The 19166-nt window shown below is 43.1% G+C and overlaps 1 protein-coding gene across 7 annotated transcripts in view; it reads left to right on the plus strand.

Annotated features, from left to right (window-relative positions):
• The window catches only part of TAB2 (TGF-beta activated kinase 1 (MAP3K7) binding protein 2), a 135450-nt gene that overhangs the window by 57850 nt on the left and 58434 nt on the right, over nt 1-19166 (plus strand). Inside the window, exon 3 of one of the 7 annotated variants that reach the window (XM_030556539.1) lies at nt 706-907. The exons of the other annotated variants lie outside the window; for them this stretch is intronic. The gene's annotated coding sequence lies outside the window, so the exon portion shown is untranslated. The remainder of the gene's footprint in view (nt 1-705; nt 908-19166) is intronic. 7 annotated transcript variants of the gene reach the window in all.

Genomic DNA, 19166 nt, shown 5'->3' on the forward strand with positions numbered 1-19166 from the left:
TGTCTGCACTTTGGTTTCTCACCAGAGGCTATAAACAGTGCAGTTGCCCACAGTTATAAGTTACCATGCAGCCCTTTATAAGCAAGCACATTTATTCTTAAAGTGATAGCATTATAGAGAAAATTTTAAAAATAATAATAGAACCTACAGGCATACTAATAAACTTACCAGAGATCACCCCTCAGTTCCAACCAAGAGTAAGTAACATTTTGCAAGGTTTACATTTGGCCACAACTCCTCCTCGGGGAAGTTACATATAATACATAAACTTTTCATTTAATACAATAGACTTCAAAAAATACTTAATTCAATGAGATTTTTCAACAGTATTTGAGTAAATTGCACCATCTGTCACAACCAGCACTCTATATTGAGTCTGTCACTTTGTCAGCAGTACTGCTTCTCCTTACGGCTTTAATGTGAGGAAAATATATAAAAAATACTGCATATTAGTATTTAATATAACTGTTTAGCTGCAGTGGATTAAGAAGTTATGATTAGTAAATTATTTAAAATATCATTGAAGAACAGTGTTTAAAGTTATACTATTGCAATTAACATATATTCATAATATGTTGTGTCAAAGCTATTTTTCTGGCGTACAAGCCATGAAAATAAGGTCAGTCTCTCAGCTGTTTGAAAGAATGCCTGTCCTCATGTTAAACTTGAGTTTTAAAAAGATGAACCCTATTTCTGTTGCCTTAGGACTATGAGAAATTGGTTTCCTATACTCATCCACCGCAGTATTATGACATCAGAAAGAATATTCCCGCTGTAATGACCAACAGTGCCAAAGTGATTTATTGTCTAGGCTGAGGATGCACCTCCACGGAGATGGAGAATAAAATGGAAGAATAATTTTGAAACTAAGTAAAGATAATGGACGTGGGTTTTTATCAAATAAAAGGTAACTTTTTCCTCAGAAAATCTTTTTTTGTTCCTATAAATTATCCTTTCCCAAAGGAGGAAGGGGATGCAGCTCATGAATTTTTCATATATACATATTTTCAGTTTAAAATAAAGAAACAGGTTTCATTTTCCCATTTCAGGAGCCTCATTTTTTGAGTTGGATTGTTTTTGTATTGTCTGTGCCTGGCAAACCTTTTGTCATTTTTTGTTGTAGTAGTTCCCAAAATGTGCTAGGAATATAGAGAAGGAAGATTCAGTGCTTTCCCTTGAGAACTTGACTCTCTGTAGAGGCAGGTTGTTATAAAGCACATTAGACTGCGTTCTGGCTTCCATCAAGATAATTAATCTCCTGATTTAAAAAAAACAAATGATAAATTCTGAAGACCATATTATTTTGCAGATTATTGGGGGAGTTTTGGGTATCTGGAGAAACGAGGATTGTCTTTGACTTCAGTTTTCATTTGGGAGTTAACTTAGTTCACTAAACATTTTAAATGCTGTGATACTTTTTTAGTTTGAGGAAGTAGAAAAGGTGCGTTAGAGTCTCAGTGCCACAGCTTGCCTTGCTCCAACTGGCAGTGAGTGTGTGCTTTATTGAGAGGGATTTAAATAGTCCAGACGTTCTGTGTAATATGGATCTTGCAGTTTATTGCAGCACATTAATATTTATACTGCTACATAACTTAGCTTGTGAGTTAGAGTTTAATAAATATAAGTGCAAAAAAACCCTACTTTTGGAGAAGACAAGCCAGTTGGTATAAACTGTTCTTTGAATCCTAACTGAACTTGTACTTTTGTACAACAATTTTATGGTATCAATGTGACACTAAAGTGTCATTTAGAAAAATAAGCATCTTAATTAAGATAATTTGTTAGATTTTATGAACAATCTGCAAACTTTTTTTGCAGTGGTTTTCAGTCTGTTGTCCGCGGACTCCTGGGTGGATCCACAGACTGAGGCCATGTCTACATCTAAAATTTTGCAGCGCTGGTTGTTACAGCTGTATTAGTACAGCTGTATAGGGCCAGCGCTGCAGAGTGGCCACACTTACAGGAACCAGCGCTGCAAGTGGTGTTAGATGTGGCCACACTGCAGCGCTGTTGGGCGGCTTCAAGGGGGGTTCGGGGAACGCGAGAGCAAACCGTGAAAGGAGACCAGCTTCGCCGCGGTTTGCTCTCGCGTTCCCCGAGCAAGCAGGTCTCCTTCCCTGCGGTTTGCAGGGGGGTTCGGGGAACGCGAGAGCAAACCGCAGCGAAGCTGGTCTCCTTTCCCGGTTTGCTCTCTCGTTCCCTGAACCACCGAGCAAGCAGGTCTCCTTCCCTGCGGTTTGCAGGGGGGTTCGGGGAACGCGAGAGCAAACCGCGGCGAAGCTGGTCTCCTTTCCCGGTTTGCTCTCGCGTTCCCCGAACCACCCTGCAAACCGCAGGGAACGAGACCTGCTTGCTCGGGGGTTCGGGGAACGAGAGAGCAAACCGGGAAAGGAGACCAGCTTCGCCGCGGTTTGCTCTCGCGTTCCCTGAACCACCCTGCAAACCGCAGGGAAGGAGACCTGCTTGCTCGGGGTTCGGGGAACGCGAGAGCAAGCCGGGGAAGGAGACCAGCTTGATTACCAGAGGCTTCCTCAGGTATGCTGGGATACCTGCTTATTCCACGGAGGTCAAGAAAAGCGCTGGTAAGTGTCTAAATTGGATTACCAGCGCTGGATCACCAGCGCTGGATCCTCTACACCCGAGACAAAACGGGAGTACGGCCAGCGCTGCAAACAGGGAGTTGCAGCGCTGATGATGCCCTGCAGATGTGTACACCTTCAAAGTTGCAGCGCTGTAACTCCCTCACCAGCGCTGCAACTTTCTGATGTAGACAAGCCCTAAGATTTCTAGAGGGGTCCGCACTTCCATTTGAAATTTTTTAGGGGTTCACCAATGAAAAAAGATTGAAAACCAGTGTGCAAGTGGATAAAGATGTTCTAGTAGGTTAAAGTGCTGCATATGTTTAATTGTTGCAAAAGAAATGGCTAAGGGACCATAAAACTATTTCTGAAAAAAGTGTGTGTGTGTGAGAGAGAGAGAGAGAGAGAGAGACTGAGACTGCCAGAGTTTGCTGCAAACTAAGCATTTCTTTATAAAATCTGAAGAGGGAGAAAAATATTAAGGGGAGGAAATTACTGACATTGTACATTTTTAAAGGTAGTCGTCATCAGTTCCTGAGGAATTTGAGCTGTAGCATTTCAGGTACTTCTGTGACAGTGATTGACCTTACAACCACCCTGTCTATCTCTGTGTATATAGCTGAAAAGTTGCTATTTGAACCACTAGAAGTACTATTGCACTTTTGTTGGGTATGCACACTAGCATTGCTTTGTGGATTCCTGCCCCACAGTTCCAAGTGTAGTTCAACATAGCAATAATTTCTGGGTAATGTAGGCTTTCTGAGATTCTTAGGAAAGTTTTGAAAAAGTGCCATAAGTTATCTGGTGCTGGCATTACTTTCCAATCCTCTACTCAAAATGGAGGGTGAGGATAAGGTGAATGCTCAGCTCTTACTCAACAAAAAAGTTTTCTGCTGGAGACTTTGAAAAGCAGTGTCTAAGGTGCTTTGGCAGTGTAGTAGAGCGTGTTACAGAAACACCTCCAGAAAATGGGATGAGCTGCATGCAGAGAGAGTCATGCAGTGGTTCTTTTTATCTGAGTAGACAACTGTGTGGTGTATTTCTGGATAATATGCAGCAGGTAAAATGCCACTACTACTGGGATCAGACCACAAGCAGAGACGGCTGGACATAGTTGCTCTTACGATCTGGGATAAACAGGAGAGCATGTCACCTGTAGTGACTCCTGTCTCTGCACTTTGCTTTCATTAGTGGAGGTTACACAAGGTCTGAGGCCCAAAATCAGCATGAGAATATAACTTTCATTTTTGTACTGCAAAATTCACAAGTTTAAAAACTGAGTTGTTTTAGAAAATACTGTTCTAAAAAGGCTTTTCACGAAATAACACCACTACAGTCTATCTTTCCAGCTCTGTACTAAAACAAAGATAACTCAGTTTCAACCATTTTTGTGCAGAGTGGTTTGAAAAGTCCACATAAGTTGCAGAAGAGAACACTGTGTAATGGGGGGAACAAATTAGGTTGCTACGGAGGGTGCTGAGCAATACATTTTCGTATATTTCATATATATCCTGTCTTTAAGTTTTCTTGATCAAAAGTATGTATCACAGTTCTTCCTAGTAGGTAGGTGCTCCCCATGTAGGCTTCTACAGCAGTATAGAGCTGGGACAACCTCCTTTAAAGATTCACCGGAACTTCCCAATGAAGAGGCAGGAATAGACAGTTTCTCATGAGCTTTCTGTGTCTTATGCTCTTCTAATTCTTGGCCTCTGCAATGAGAGGAGAAAGGGGTACCCAAAGATCAGCTCAGCTGTCTATACTTCCATTTCTCTATTCCCCATACCTCCCTCCCATTCACCAGTCCAAGAGCGGTGATGGTTTTGTAAGGAAACTAGGCTGCACTTTCTCACCAAGTATATGCATAGATCCATAGTTGCATTGTATATTAAAAGGCACATAATCAGTTTTCTGCACTGTTTAGCTGAGAGCTTCATATTTACAAAGCGTTAGATATTGGACTTGGACTGTTGCTTGGGCATAGATTTTGACAGAAGGATCATCAAAGACCTGGCAGAGTGACATTTGTAAAAGGAAACAAAGTACTCTTCTTACAGCATGCTTCAGTGGTTGCAAGAATTGGCTGTCTCTTACTCTTAAGAATTTCTGAGCACCTATGTATTCCTTGTCACTTTTCCTTTCTGTCGTCTTTAACATATGATGAGGAAGTGCTTTCACTTAGAAATTGAAGATTTGTACTGTTAGCGGTAAATTTCACTTCTCAAGTGAGAGCACATCATGTGCTCTTATCTCACTTTGTGTTTCTGGAGATGCTCTTAGCAAAGCTGAGAATAAGTAACCATTGTTCAAGTCTCCGGCTCCTGTTGGCGCTGGTTGTTGTTAAATTTAATTTTGATAAAGTATCTTTTCAGCTTTACCTTTCCTTCCGGCTGGCTCTGAATGAACATATCCTAAAGCAAAGGTTGTAAGGGGAGGGGCTCATTGATCATAGCACTGTTGCTTTTGCATCCATCGGGGGAGGACTCACCCACTTGGAAGAACTATCAAAAATACTCTGCTGGATGTTCTATTTCCAGGAAGAGAAATGTATAGGTAACAGACAAATTTCCTAGTAATGTCACAGGTGACACTGACAGGTTAACTTTTACATTTCACTTTTTTAAAACATAGGTGGTTGTAGGTTAAATGGGAGTGATGTATCCTCATGAAACAAAAACTCATCTGAAACAATGCCCGGATTTTTAACTAAATTTGTTTTAAAGGGCCTCAGATGGAGGCTATGTCTACACTGACTCCTAGCTGGATACTGGGTATACACTTGAGCATGTACTCCTTGTTGAGCTGAGTGTCCAAATTCGCTGTGTTGGATATGGGTATATGCTCTGTATCTGTGTATATCAGTGTCCACGCTGCCTTTTTTTGGTACACAAGATTAGGGGCTAGAGCTTTAGGGGCGATATCCAAGGGTTCTGTGCATCACAGGAGACCATCTAGGATCTGCTTTGCTGTATGTTGGTGTTACTGTAGACGCCGTCACACATTTGTCAAGAGCAGTTCCTGCTCACCCCTCTCTTCTGTCCAACTGGGTGGAAGATATGAAACCAAGTGACTTGATGTGGTTCTGCTCCCTCTCTTTCTCGCAAGACAAATGCATGTGTGTTGCAGTATGTGACTGTCAAGAACCTTGGGTGAATGGACTTGGCCTTTCTCACCCACCAAAGACCAGGATGATGACTGATCCACGGTTTCCTCATTCAGTCTGTGTGTCCATGGGTGGGCTACCATATCTGGACCAGGAGAACCAGCACAATGTGGTAGGATCACGTCATATTGAAAAACTGAGATGACAACCAGTGGCTGCTGAACTGCAGAATGAGGAAGCAGATGTTCATGGAGCTCTGAGGAGCTGGGCCAAACCCTAAAGTGGCAGAAAACTCGGTTCTGAAGATCCATACTGGCACAGAAGGCAGTGGCTATTGCCAGGAAGTTGACAGTGCCAGACAGGCACCAGTCAGTTAGTCTCAAACCACTTCGGGGGGTAAGGAAGTCCACTGTAGGGGTTGTAGTGCTGGTTTGTGAATCTATCAACACTCTCATCTATCCACGGTGGCTGTCATCACTGAAGTTCCAGAAATTATGCCTGGGTTCCAGAGAATAGGGTTTCCAAAACTGCATGGGGGTCATTGCCATACTTTGCCTGCTGAAAGGAGTGAGTGCATCAGTCAAAAAGGTTACTACTCACTTGTTCTTCAAGACTTAGTGAACCACAAAGGCAGATTCGTGATTGCTAGTTTTGGACACACAAGAAAAGATTTGTGACGCCAGGGTGATGAGGCTTTTGGGACTATACTTGAGGGGAGGAAGGGACTTTATCCCTCAGAAACAACATGGTTTTGTATGTTATCTCTGTGGCCACAGTTGTTGTTGGGAACATGAAACCCTGCCCTGACATTGACAACCTGGGAAAACAGGAATTCTACTTCAAACTGAGCAGCTGCAGGATGGTAGTGGAGTGTGCTTTTGGGTTGTTTGAAGGCTCGTTGGAATGCCTGTGCCCCGCTTGGATACCACTGTGGTCAGCACTGCTACAGTTTGCTGGGCCCTTCATAACATTCGTCAAGCTAAAGTCAGGTACTTTATAGAGAGGATACAGGACAGGACTGGCTTTTACAGACAGCCTGATCCAGTGGATGTTCATGGTGCTGAATCACAGATGGCCTGGAAAATCAAGGGTGCAACTTGCACCCATGGCTATGTGTACACTGCGCTTTCCTTGGTAAAACTTTTGTCGCTCGGGGGTGTTAAAAAAACCACACCCATGACCAACAAAAGTTTTACTGATTAAAAGCACCGGTGTGGACAGTGCTTTGTCAGCGGGAGACACTCTCCTGTCGACAAAGCTACCGCCTCTCATTGGGGGTGGTTTTATTTTGTCAGCAGGAGAGCTCTCTCCTACTGACAGAGCGGCTGCACTGTGTGCCTTACAGCAGCAAGGCTTTAGCAGCACAGCGCAGTGTAGATATAGCCTACAGCTTGGAACTGTGGGCAAGCAGTGAAAACGCTAAGGAACATTCCCACTCTGTTTCAATGCACAGATTTGTTCCCTCCCGACTACAGTCATTAACCAGTTGTTTAAGTAATGACTCGCTATCTTAACTGGGGTAAGGTGCCTCCCCAGATCTAACACCTTCTGGCTTTTGATTGATTGTTTGCAGAGGGTATCTGTTTAGTTAGATTGCACTTATTTTGTTTTGTGTTTAATGTTCACAGTTGTTAACTGCGGTCTGTTTTAGGGGGATTACTCAGTGCCTGAAGGACAATGAGAACAATTGATGAAGGGGTTGGGAAGTGCTTTTATAACTGGTTTGTGGCATATAGGGGGATAAGGGCATTTACTAGCCATCAGCTATGAGTAACCTGTTGGTTCAAAGTGATTATGGTTTTTTGGGGGGAAAGGGATATTTTTAGCCCTATTCAGTATGTTGTGGCAGTTACTTTGTTTTTCCTGTTCTGTTTTGCGAATACATAAGGAAGTTTATCAACCCTTCCCCCACCCCAGATAATTAAATGACCTGTTGTTTCTATGCACATTGCCCTTTCAGCATGTCTCTGGTTTACTTATATTCTCATGTACTTGGACAGGGGAGGTAAGGGTAGTTTGGGGAAGGAAAGATACAGGATCTTGCAGTTTTCTGCTCCAAAGAGGTGAGGAGGAGAGTACTCTTGCATCCCAACCTGAATGAAGGGTCCACAGATAAATAAAGATATTTATTGAAAACTAATAGATGTAACATAACTCTGAACGTTTTTTAAAAGGAACTGTGAATGAAAACAATGGATCAGACTCCCTGAAGAATGATAAAACTTGACTGCCTATGATTCCTTCTCCTTGGCCTTGGTCTCCCACTCCCCCAAACAAGGCTGCAGAAAACATTTGGGGGTCACAAATGGAGCCATCTCCTTTTCAGGGTTTGGGATCCGGACATGCGGTGGGCTTCAGGCACAGTCTTGGGCTCATATTTCCCTTCCTTCGTGGTCACAGGACTTTCCCTGCTAGGGGTTTTAGGTGCTGGTGCAGGGTGTTGTGTGCTTGGAGTTATGTACCTCCTCCCTCCCCCCATCACTGTTGGGATTGGATCCTCCACCTCAACAGCACAAGGAAGAGTATCTGGTGAAGGAGATGGAGATGCCAGTTCCTCCATAGCTATTGCAGCAGGCAGGACTTGAATCCATTCCACCACCATTTGTATCATGGATTGCAACTGGGCATGCTCTCGGCCCTTTGGGCAGGTTCCTGTTTGCTATAGATGTGTCCTGCTCCAGGAACTGGACCATTATAGATTCCTGCCTTTGGAAAAAATGTTTCTTCCACTCAATAGCCTTTTCCTCTCTCTTCCTCAGAAAGTCAAACTGTTACTAGCTCCTTCTGTCGATCCTGATGAGCAGGTGCTCCAGTGTCCTTCTCAATCTTCCTTTACTATCCCTGTGCTGTTGCTCCAGGCAGAATGGGTTCATTCTCCTAAGCCGAAGGTCCTGCCACTTTAATCACAAGAGCTGTGTTATATTTTTTTCTTCCTTGGAAAGCTGGTTAAGAATTACCCCACATAGCATAACTACACTGTGGAAATCCACAATATTGATACTTTTCATCATTTCTGGAATGCAGTTGTTTCAGTATTCTTGGTTCTGAAACAACTTTTGCAGCCCTGGAGAAAGGAGCACCTGCTGGAAATGGTAGGTAGCACAAACTATTGGGTTTTTTTTTTTTAAATTTAACGTCTTAAAGTGTGTGATTTGGCCAATCGGCTGGAGGGCTGCATTTATTTCAGGTGTAGCGTTAACAGTCCTCAATTTCTTCTTTAAAGGGTGGCTATCTATTGAAGAACATTGAAGTTTTAAAAGTACCAGATTGGAAAAGGGAGTGGCTTTCCGGTCCTGTGGGGAGGGATGCAGCAGTCTGTGCAAGAGAAATGTTTGTGCTACTTGTCACCTCTCTACATTGCTGAATGGAGGAGTTTGGTGAGCCATGAAGGTCGACCAAGCACGTTTGTGCTACCGTTGCCCCTTAAAAACCAGCTGGAGTTTCTGCTGCACCAGAAGTTTGCTGACATGTACTTATGGGACTGAGAGGCAATTCGAATGGAAATAAATCATAATTTAAGTGACTAGATGGAGCCTGCCTGGAGGGGAAGAAGCGAAGCATCTGTCCCAAACCTGCGGCATCAGGAAATCTGGCCCCTCCCACAAAGTAAGGAGAAAGGAACAGGGAAAGAATCACATTGCAACTGTACTGTGAACTTTCTGATCAAGAGTGCAAACTACTTGGATCCCCACTGCAAAGGGGCACTGTATTATGTTTGTGCAGCCAGTGGAGTGGATCATTCACTTGCCCCCCTTTCTCCCAGCTTATGTGGCATGGCTCTGAGTGAAGGGATGCCAGACACCATGGCATGGGAATGATTGAAAACATTTGTACTGAGACAGAGAACCACTGATTTCTTCAAAGAACAAAGGTTCCCCCTTCTCCCTCCCATATGTAACCAGCCCTGGTACAAAATCAGCTCCCACCTTCCACACTTATTCTGTTTATAAGGGTCAAGTGAAGTGAAAGTGCAGTGAAAGTTTGTGACAAGGAGAAGAATACAGTTGTAACTTTGGAGAAACTTCACATTTGTACAAATGTCCGGTCCCTAAACCAGACCTTTATACACCCTTCCTTGCTATTTCCCTGTTGGCTGAGAAACTGAAAACCCGGGGCAATAATGATAGCTTGCTGATATTCTTTTCTATAGCTTCTGTCAAAAGCTTTATAGTGGTTTGTTGTAATTCAATAAAATGTAGAATATACAGTTGTCTTGGTTGGGGACTATTTGTGGGGTGGGGAGGGGAGGAGAGTGGCATTCCAGTCCTGCGTGCAGCTGCAGAGAAAGAGGGAGGGGATGTTGATGGAGAGGGTGAAGTTTTAACTTACCATCCTCATGTTTTGGTTCCTTCTGAGTCTTGGGATCCTCCTCTGGCTTATCAGGAGGAGCTTGCTGAATCGGCTGTTCCAGGCAGAGGAGAAGGATGACATGCTTTTCTTCCCCTGGTCTTCTAGGGCTGCCTCCATGCCTTAGCCTTCATCACTATTCCTTCAGATGAGGCCAGTGGAGTTGAGGAGGGGATTGTGTATACAGGGTTGATGCTGGGAGCTATGGAGAGCACCCGGTCCAACTCTTTGAAGAACAAGCTTGTTGGAAGATCCCTCCTGGAGCAATGGCTGGAATGTTTTGCATTCTAATACAAGAGCCTCCAGTGCTTTACTATTCCTGGCACTGGGCCGGAATGTGGTGAATGTTGCCTGCCCCAGCCTCTCCAAAACCACCTGGTACAAGTGTAAGTTCCCAGTGCTGCAGGAGAAGTTGTAGAGGACAGTAAACTTCAGCCACCCATTTGATAAGGATCGAGGTATGCTCATCTGAGCAGGTGGCTGCTCTCAAGTATGTTCCAAGTTCAATTTACGGGCAAAAAGATTGCAGCATAAAACTGTTCTGAAGTGGTGAGCACAGCTCGCTATTACATGGAAAATGCAGAGACAAGGACCTTTATAGATTTGGGTAAGAGTCGGGCAGGAAAAGGGTTCAGTACATTGTGGGAATAGGGCTGGAGAACTAGTAAACTCTTGAGAGAGAGTACATGTCTCTGACCCCTGTCCACGTTACAAACTGGCATGGGTATAGGACTGTGCCACATCCCCAGGAATGTTCATACCCACACCCCTCAGACATGCTAGCCTTCTTGCCCTGTAAATGCCTTAAAAGCTGGGTTTCTGGCGTTTAGGTGTGGACAGGAGGGGGGTCTGACAAGACCATGCGCATGCATTCATATTCAGTCAGAGGTAGATGTAGTTTGTCAGTTTCTGGACTTCTGAGCCATCACATATCTAGACAGAGCCACCAAGTTATTTGGGTTCAAAACCTTGCTTCTGAAATACTTTCTTGCCCTCATCTATCCTATACTTGAACTCTAGTTAGCTACTTTTCTGACTTGACAAAAAGTTCACAAAATCAAAGATCACAGAAACAGTTATATTACATTAGTACAAGTCTAGACTTCTGAGTCCTGTAAATGTATGTGGGAGAACACACACTGTTATCTTCTTGAGCAGGCAGAAAATAAGTTTTGCAGATAACTGTTCATAAACAAAGCCACTGTAAGATGGGGTTTCATAATGGAAGCTTTGCCGAATCTTTAAAGCTGCTGCTGGCTACATTTTTGTAGTACTGAAGTACAGAAATAGCCTGAGTATGGGAGTATTGTATTAGTCCTAGAACTCCCTAATATAAATTGAACAATCCAAAACATGCATCAAAAATAGTAAAGACTGACTGAGCAAGAAGCAGGAACATGACACAATAGTGCCTGGCTTACTTAAGTTCTGATACAAATGTTGAAGAAATTTCAGAATACTGTACATGGAATAGGAACAAGTCAAAAATGCACACTCAGATTTTCCGCAGACTTGCACAATGTGACAAGATGTATGGAGAATTATTCCACAATTTTAGATCCTGAAATTGTAGGTCAGTATGAGTGAGAGCTAATGTGTTTATATATTGCTAACAAAAGAACACATGCAAATCATTGCTTTTCCATATTTTTAAGTCACACCTTTTTGGTACTCATCCAGTTTTGTCCATTTTTGATTATACCATTTTTGAAAGAACTGGCTATATATTCAACTTGGTGTAACACATCTTCAGTGACAGTGATTCAAGAATTTTCAAATTCTTCTCCCCCCTAGGTATTGAAGTCATATAGGTAATTCTTTGGCATGGTTCATTTGGATGCTCACTAAACTGACAGTTATTTGGAGATCCCACCAACGTTTATATGGAGAGCCTCTAGCATGTTAGTGCAGCCTTCTGAAGTAGAAAACTGAAATTTTGAGTAGTTCTGACTTTTCCATAGTTAGAATTTGCTTGACTATCCAGATTTTAAAATGTTAGAGCTATGTCCAGATTGTAGCTAACTTTACATGAGTTTCCTCATGGAGGTGCTTTGTAGCAACACCATAAGGGATGTATTCTAAAATGAGGCATAAACTACATGACCTCCTGAGGTCCCTTCCAACCTTGATATTCTATGACTATATAAATGGTCTTTAGGGCCTATGCAAATCATTTCAGATTAGAGTTGATTCTGTTCAGGCCAAACTTCAGTGCAGGCAGAATTTAGTGTAGAGCTCATTAACAAAATGGAAGTGGTAATACTGATTCAAATGACTTTTTAATGGGGTTTAAAATTTTTGAAAAATAGGTTATGTAATGGATTTCCAACTTGTCTGCTCTTCTCCTTACTGAATAGAAATGTGTATTGTAATCTCATTTCAATGTTACATTTGTAGCATGCCCACTGTATAGCTGTGGCTGCTTCCTATGTGCTGAGATAAGCTTCAGTTGAATAACTTTGTAAGTCCACTACTTGGGAATCGCTCCACAATTGGCTGTTTTTGTGGGGTAGATGTGGCTGTATCATTTGATTCTTCATTTGGGAGATGTGCTCAGAGTTCAGTAGATAACAATTTACCTTATCCTACCAGTTTAGGGTGCTAGATAGAACCCTTGTGTTCCAGATGCATGAAGCTACCGAGCAGAAATACAGTTATTTGTTAGGAAACTAATTATCGTTTTGTTTTTGCGTTTTATTGGGGAATTGGGACTACAGGCCTTTCTAGATTAACTGTGGACTGGAGGCCCTTGTACTTCAGTTATGCCTCAAACTGCTTCCAGAGAGATATCCGATGCAAAGAAATGACTCTCCCAACACTCCTGAGCCAGGAGGCTAGCTTGTTGTTGTGCAGGGCCTTTAATGCTGTTGGAGGGCTGGGGGAATTTGTCAGACTCCTTAAGCCTCCACCTTCTTGTTCTTTTAAAACACAAACACCCCTAAGAATAGAGAGAGAGAGAGAGAACAAATGAGAATACTGCTCTTAAATTGGTAGCCGGGGGGGGGGGGCACATTTCCCAAAATAAAACTTAAACTCTCATCATTTCAGAGACTTCTCTCTTCTACCATTCTCCCTCATCCCTAGCCAAAAATTATATGAAGACATGGCATCTTGTACAAACCTCAAAATTGCCTGATTAGCTTTGCTTCCAGCATTTTTATTTTTAATGCACAGAAGAGAGAACACAGCTTGTGTGTCAAGATGCCATGATTATATTTACAATATTTGTAGTTTCACACATAATTAGTAAACTGAACAAGATTGAAATAAATTAATTCTAAAACCAAATAAATATCTAAAACCATGATGTAATATTTAGACTTTCTGACCATAACCACACTTCCTTCTTCGAGTGCTTGCTCATGTCAATTCCATTCTAGGTGTGTGCTTGCCTATGTGCATGCTTGTTGGAGATTTTTGCCTTAGTGGTATCTGTAGGGTCAGCAGTAGCTCCCTCTGTGCTCATGCGTTGGTATATTAGGCGCTGCCAACCCTACGCCTTCTCAGTTCCTTCTTACTGCCCATGACAGTTGGTCGGATCCCCTTGTCTTGCATCGCAAGGGCATTAACAGTTCTTTCAGTTCGTTTTTCCGTCTCCTTTGGTGTTAGTTGATAGGTACTTAGTTAGACCTCTAAGTTAAGTGTTAGAGTAGTTTGTTTTAGGAGTTAGAGTCCGGGCTGAGACTTCGCCTTGAAGTGGGGCATGCGCTATTCCCCAGACTTTAAGCCATATTCATTGTGCAGCTGGCCAATGCCTATTAGTAACTCCCACAGAAAGGATAAGTGCAGGATCTGCAAAAACTTTCACCCTCAAACTCAGAAAGAGCAAGATATGCGCTTGAAGGCCCTCCTCATGGAGGCTGTGCTTCGTCCTACCTTAGAGCCCTCTCAGTCAGACTCCACACCCAGCATCGGTGTGCAGCGCATCACTGATACTGTTCCCCCTCCACGGTGCCTAAGAAGCAGTTGAAGTTGATGGGCCTCTGGCACTGCAGAAAAAAAGGTTTTTGGGCAAAGGACCTCTCAGGTCATATGCTCTCCCTGGAATTACTCGGGGTACAGCTGCAGTCGGACCTCCTAGTCCAGCCAGGGACCCACCTCTGATTCCTGGGAGCAGCAGGGGGTTCTGGGCCATACTAGGGTCATTTGTGCCTGAAGCAGGCCGGGTGGTCAAAGAGCAAGTAGGCCGACTGACACCGCAGACGCCAAGTCAGGCAACGGACCCGGCCAAGGCCCCAGCATCTATGGGCAAGTCGGTTATGGGACCGCGCACTAAAGCAGCAGAGCGTCCCTGATCCCTGGACAGCAGGCATCGGTCCTCATTGCTGTGGCCTCTGATCTCGGCACCACAGCCTCGGTTCCCAATGAGAAAACAGGTCCCTTATGCCAAGTTCTCCACCTGCAAGGCACGGGTCATCTGCATCATGATGCTGATCCCCGTACCTATACTATCATTGGCCTCCCGCCAGAGTTTGCCACGGCGCAGATCACCATCACCTAGGCGGTCTCCCAGGAATTGATTCCCCCCCCCCACCTCTGGTGTGGGATTATTCCCAGTTGTGGCACTGGTCTCCAGTTCCCTGGTACTGCTCTTCGGGCAAGCACCGGTCCTCGCCCTCTCCTTACCAGTCACCGACAAGGGTCAGTTGGCAGACCCGGGTATCTACGGCTCTGCCCTGGTCACTGGAAGGGCAGTGGTCCCTCAGGGGGAGGGATAGCTCATCAGTGGTTTGAGCATTGGCCTGGCCAAACCCAGGGTTGTGAGTTCAATCCTTGGGGCCATTTAGGGCTTGGGGCAAAAATCTGTCTGGGAATTAGTCCTGCTCTGAGCAGGGGGTTGGACTAGATGACCTCCTGAGGTCCCTTCCAACCCTGATATTCTATGAGTCTGAAGGGGAGTTCAGCCCCTTTTCTACAAAATGCAAATCGCCACCAGCCTGCAAGACCGGTGCAGCTCCTGCAGCAGTGGTATGGAGGCGAGGCACTAGAACCCATGGGGTGTACCTGTTGTACTGGTATTCCCACTGTACCTCCAGGCTGAATTGGACAAGCTTCCCCCAGCACAGCTGGCACTCGAGTCAGAGCACGGTGCCGAATCTGGTGTGGGGGCGGCAGAGCAGGCCTCGACACCCGGGGAGCCATCCCTGGACAACCAAGGGAAAACCTCCCCTCCCGCTGCTGTGTAGGCATCTTCATTGTCTCCAGACAAAGCAGTGGCAGGCTCCTTGCAAACAAGCAGGCCACCCAACAACTTCAAGGAGAACCAGGCCATGCTCGAAAGAGTGGCTGCCAACCTAAACTTGGAGGTCTAGGAGCTAGTGGAGGAGTCAGACAACCTCTTTAATGTTATACCGTCCTCCAGTCCAGCCCAGGTTGCCCATCCACTCACGGGTCCTTAAAATTGCCAAGTCTGGGTCAGACTCCCTCTTCATTCTGCCTACCTCCAAGAAGGCGGAAGAGAAGTACTATGTCCCCACAAAGGAGTTTAAGTACCTGTCACCCACCCTCCAGCAGGAACCCTGGTCATGTCTGCCGTCAACAAAAGGGCCAGGCGTGTGGCACACAGAAAAATAGATTCCAGGAGGCTGGATTTGTTTGGCAGAAACATTTATTCTATAGCCAGCCTGAAGTTTGAGGTATCTAACCATCAGGCCCTGCTAGGCAGGTACAACTTCAACCTGTGGGACTCCATCAGCAAGTTCAAGGAGGGCCTCCCGCATGACTGAGCCCAGGAGTTTGCCGCCTTGGTGGATGGCAAGAGGCACCCTCCAGATGGCATGGGACACTATGGACTCGGAGGCAGGGTAGTCACCTCCGTGGTGGTCATGAGTCGCAGCTCTTGGTTATAGTCCTCCAATCTGCATCTCCTGGGACAGCCCAATCCTTCAAGACCTCGTTTTGTAGTGTACACCAGCCACAAGCATGGAACTGGTAGCCAGGGCTCCTTAGTTATGATTTCATCTATGGGATTATTCCTCTGACCCAACTTCTGATTTGTACAACTCCCGTTTTGGACCTAAATTACTTTTGTCTATTTAAGATAATGTATTTAAATCTGTTGGTTGATAACTCAGTAAGGTTTTACCACTTTTGCCCCTTACTATTCACTTGTTGAAAAAAAATATATATTACTCTATAGTGGCAGTCACTAGAATGTTCTTATGTTGTTTGTCCCCTTTCTACATAATTTAATTTTAAGAAAGAACTTTGTTCTGGATACTCAACTTGGAACTCTAGAATCCTGTGTTCTGGAGAAAATATAATTTTCCTTTTGTGTATAAAAAGAAATTGAGGGGGCTGTATTTAGTTTTTTAATTCTGTTACCTGGCTCAAAAATCCATACTACCAACTTCCAAACTTACTAGGAACCTTAGTTTCTCAGAGAAGCATGAAGTCTTACTTTTATTTACACTGCTGGGGTTTGTCTATACACACAAATTGTGCAGTTTTAACAATACCTGTAGAGTTTAAAGCAATATAATACCTCTAGTGTGAAGGCAATTATCAGTGTAAAAGCACTTTATACTGGCATAACTAATCCCATATTGGGAATGGGATTAAGCTATACTAGTATAAGATACCTTTTATACTGATAAAACTGCATCTACATTGCAGGTTGTACTGACATAACTATTTTGGTTACAAAAAAAAAAATTGCACCCTTAACCAAAATAATTATACTGGTACAAAAACTGTGTGGACCAGGCCTTAGAGGTGTTTTGAGAAAAGAAATGTTAGCTCCCATATAAATTAGAAGTGATTATCAACCAGCTGCGATCCATGCATTTAACTTTCTACCTTCTTTAATACATTTAAAAATAAGTATGGGGCAAAATGTTACTGATCCACTTTTTGCAAGGGGGCATGTAGGGTTCTCAGGGTTTCTGTTCCACTCCAAACAGAGGGTAGAAATAGTAAAACTGCTTCAAAGATATGCAGAATTTGGTATGAAAAAGTGCTTTTATTTATTTTTAACCATTATACATGTCCCTTATATTTTTAAGCAAGTATTTAATAATAAAGTTCTGAATATGTATCCAAGAAAATAAGCTAGAAGGTGCCAAAGGCATTTAATAGAATAATAGCCACAGTTTTAAACAACTATATTAATCTTCCATTTTTATTTGTAGTGCTATCCTTTTTCTTTTTCTTCCTGTCACTGTCCATCTAAATCAGTAATATCTTCATCTACATAAACATGCCAAGTGATATGAAAATATTTATGTGCTGAGAAGAAAGGATAAGAATTAAATAACTTATTTTCTGGCAGTGAATGCTAGCACTGTAGTGTGCATTGCAAAGAATATCCAAGATAAGTACAAATTGCCCACAGGGAATCCTGTTTAAAAAAAAAACAAAACAAAAAAAAAAACAGGGCAATGAAATCAGGAGTAATTTCCAAAGTTCTTCAAAATTTGTTTTTCACCACTGTTAGGAACCAGCTGGGATAAATGGTTAAATTCATATTGAGTACAAAAGCAGTCATCTTTCTCCAATTTTAAAACAAAAAGTTTAAGTGAAATGGAATGCTATCCAACTTCAGATAATAAACCATCAACAGAAATTGAAGTATCTGATAGTTTTGTCTTCTCTAGCATTACTGTATCCTTTTAAAAGAAGAAAATAAGGGGGGAAAAGACTTTTAAAACTTAGTTTTATCTTTGAGTGAGAAAAAAAATCAACTTACTTATACCAAGCTTCTTGTGACCTACTGAATGTGTTCAGGACTGCAGTTCAAATGTTAAGGGGATATAGACATTAAGAACACCTACTTATCTACACTAGTTGCAGATTTTCACTGTGGATCAGTTTAAAATACAATAAATAGCACCATCTTTAAATAAAAACAATCTGATGCCATTTAAGCTTTCGGTTATGAAATGCTATTAGATGAATTCTCTTTTCATACTGAACGTATTTTTGTGACTAAGAAGAATCTCTCTCACAACCAACTTAATACATTTAGGGCTACAGGTTGACCTCTTTGCTAACATACCATCGGAGTAGATTAACAATATAAAATAACTGATTGATTCATGGTGCTATGCTGAAATGTGCCAATTTTGTGTTCCCCTCTGCTGGACTCTTTCCAATTTTTCCGCATCCTCCTCATAGTGTAGGGCCTAAAACTGGACACAGTACTTCAGATGAGGCCTCACCAATGCCAAATAGAGAGGAATGATCACGTCCCTCAATCTGCTGACAATACCCCTACTAATACAGCCCAAAATGCTATTAGCCTTCTTGGCAACAAGGACATACTGTCAACTTGTATCCAGCTTCTCATCCACTGTAACCCTGTCATGATATAATTCCCCATTCTGAACCTTAGCGTCCTAAAGATGGGGTACCAGCATGAATTCCTCTACGCTCAATTACCAGCTTAGTACTTATAGCGCTTCCACCAACCAGGAATTTCAGTGCCTGGTACACTCTGGTCCCCCCAAAACCTTGCCTGGGGACCCCCAAGACCCAGACCCTCTGGATCTTAACATAAGGAAAGTAAAATCTTTCCCTCACCATTGCCTTTCCCAGGCTTCCCCTCCCTGGGTTACCCTGGAAGATCACTGTGATTCAGGCTCCTTGAATCTTAAAACAGAGAGGGAAATTCACCTTTCCCCCTCCCTCTGTCTCCCCCTCCCAGACTCTCCCTGAGAGAGAAAGTAATCCTAACACAGAGAGAGAAAATTAACCTTTCTCTCCCCCTTCCCTCCTTTCTCCCCACCAATTCTCTGGTGGATCCAGACCCAGTCCCCTGGGGTCTCACCAGAATAAAAAAAAAAATCAGATTCTTAAATAAGAAAAGCTTTTAATTAAAGAAAGAAAAACAGTAAAAATTATCTTTGTAAATTTAAGATGGAATATGTTAAAGGGTCTTTCAGCTATAGACACTGGGAATACCCTCCCAGCCTAAGTATACAAGTACAAATTAAAATCCTTTCAGCAAAATACAAATTTGAACTCCTTCCAGCCAAATACACATTTGCAAATAAAGAAAATAAACATAAGCCGAACTTGCCTTATCTGCCTAGTACTCACTATTCTGAACTTATTAGAGCCTGTATCGGAGAGATTGGAGAGAAACCTGGTTGCACATCTGGTCCCTCTGAGCCCCCAAAGTGAACAACCACCAAATTCTA

Source organism: Gopherus evgoodei, chromosome 3 (genome assembly GCF_007399415.2).
Source record: "Gopherus evgoodei ecotype Sinaloan lineage chromosome 3, rGopEvg1_v1.p, whole genome shotgun sequence".
Classification (NCBI taxonomy): domain Eukaryota; kingdom Metazoa; phylum Chordata; order Testudines; family Testudinidae; genus Gopherus; species Gopherus evgoodei.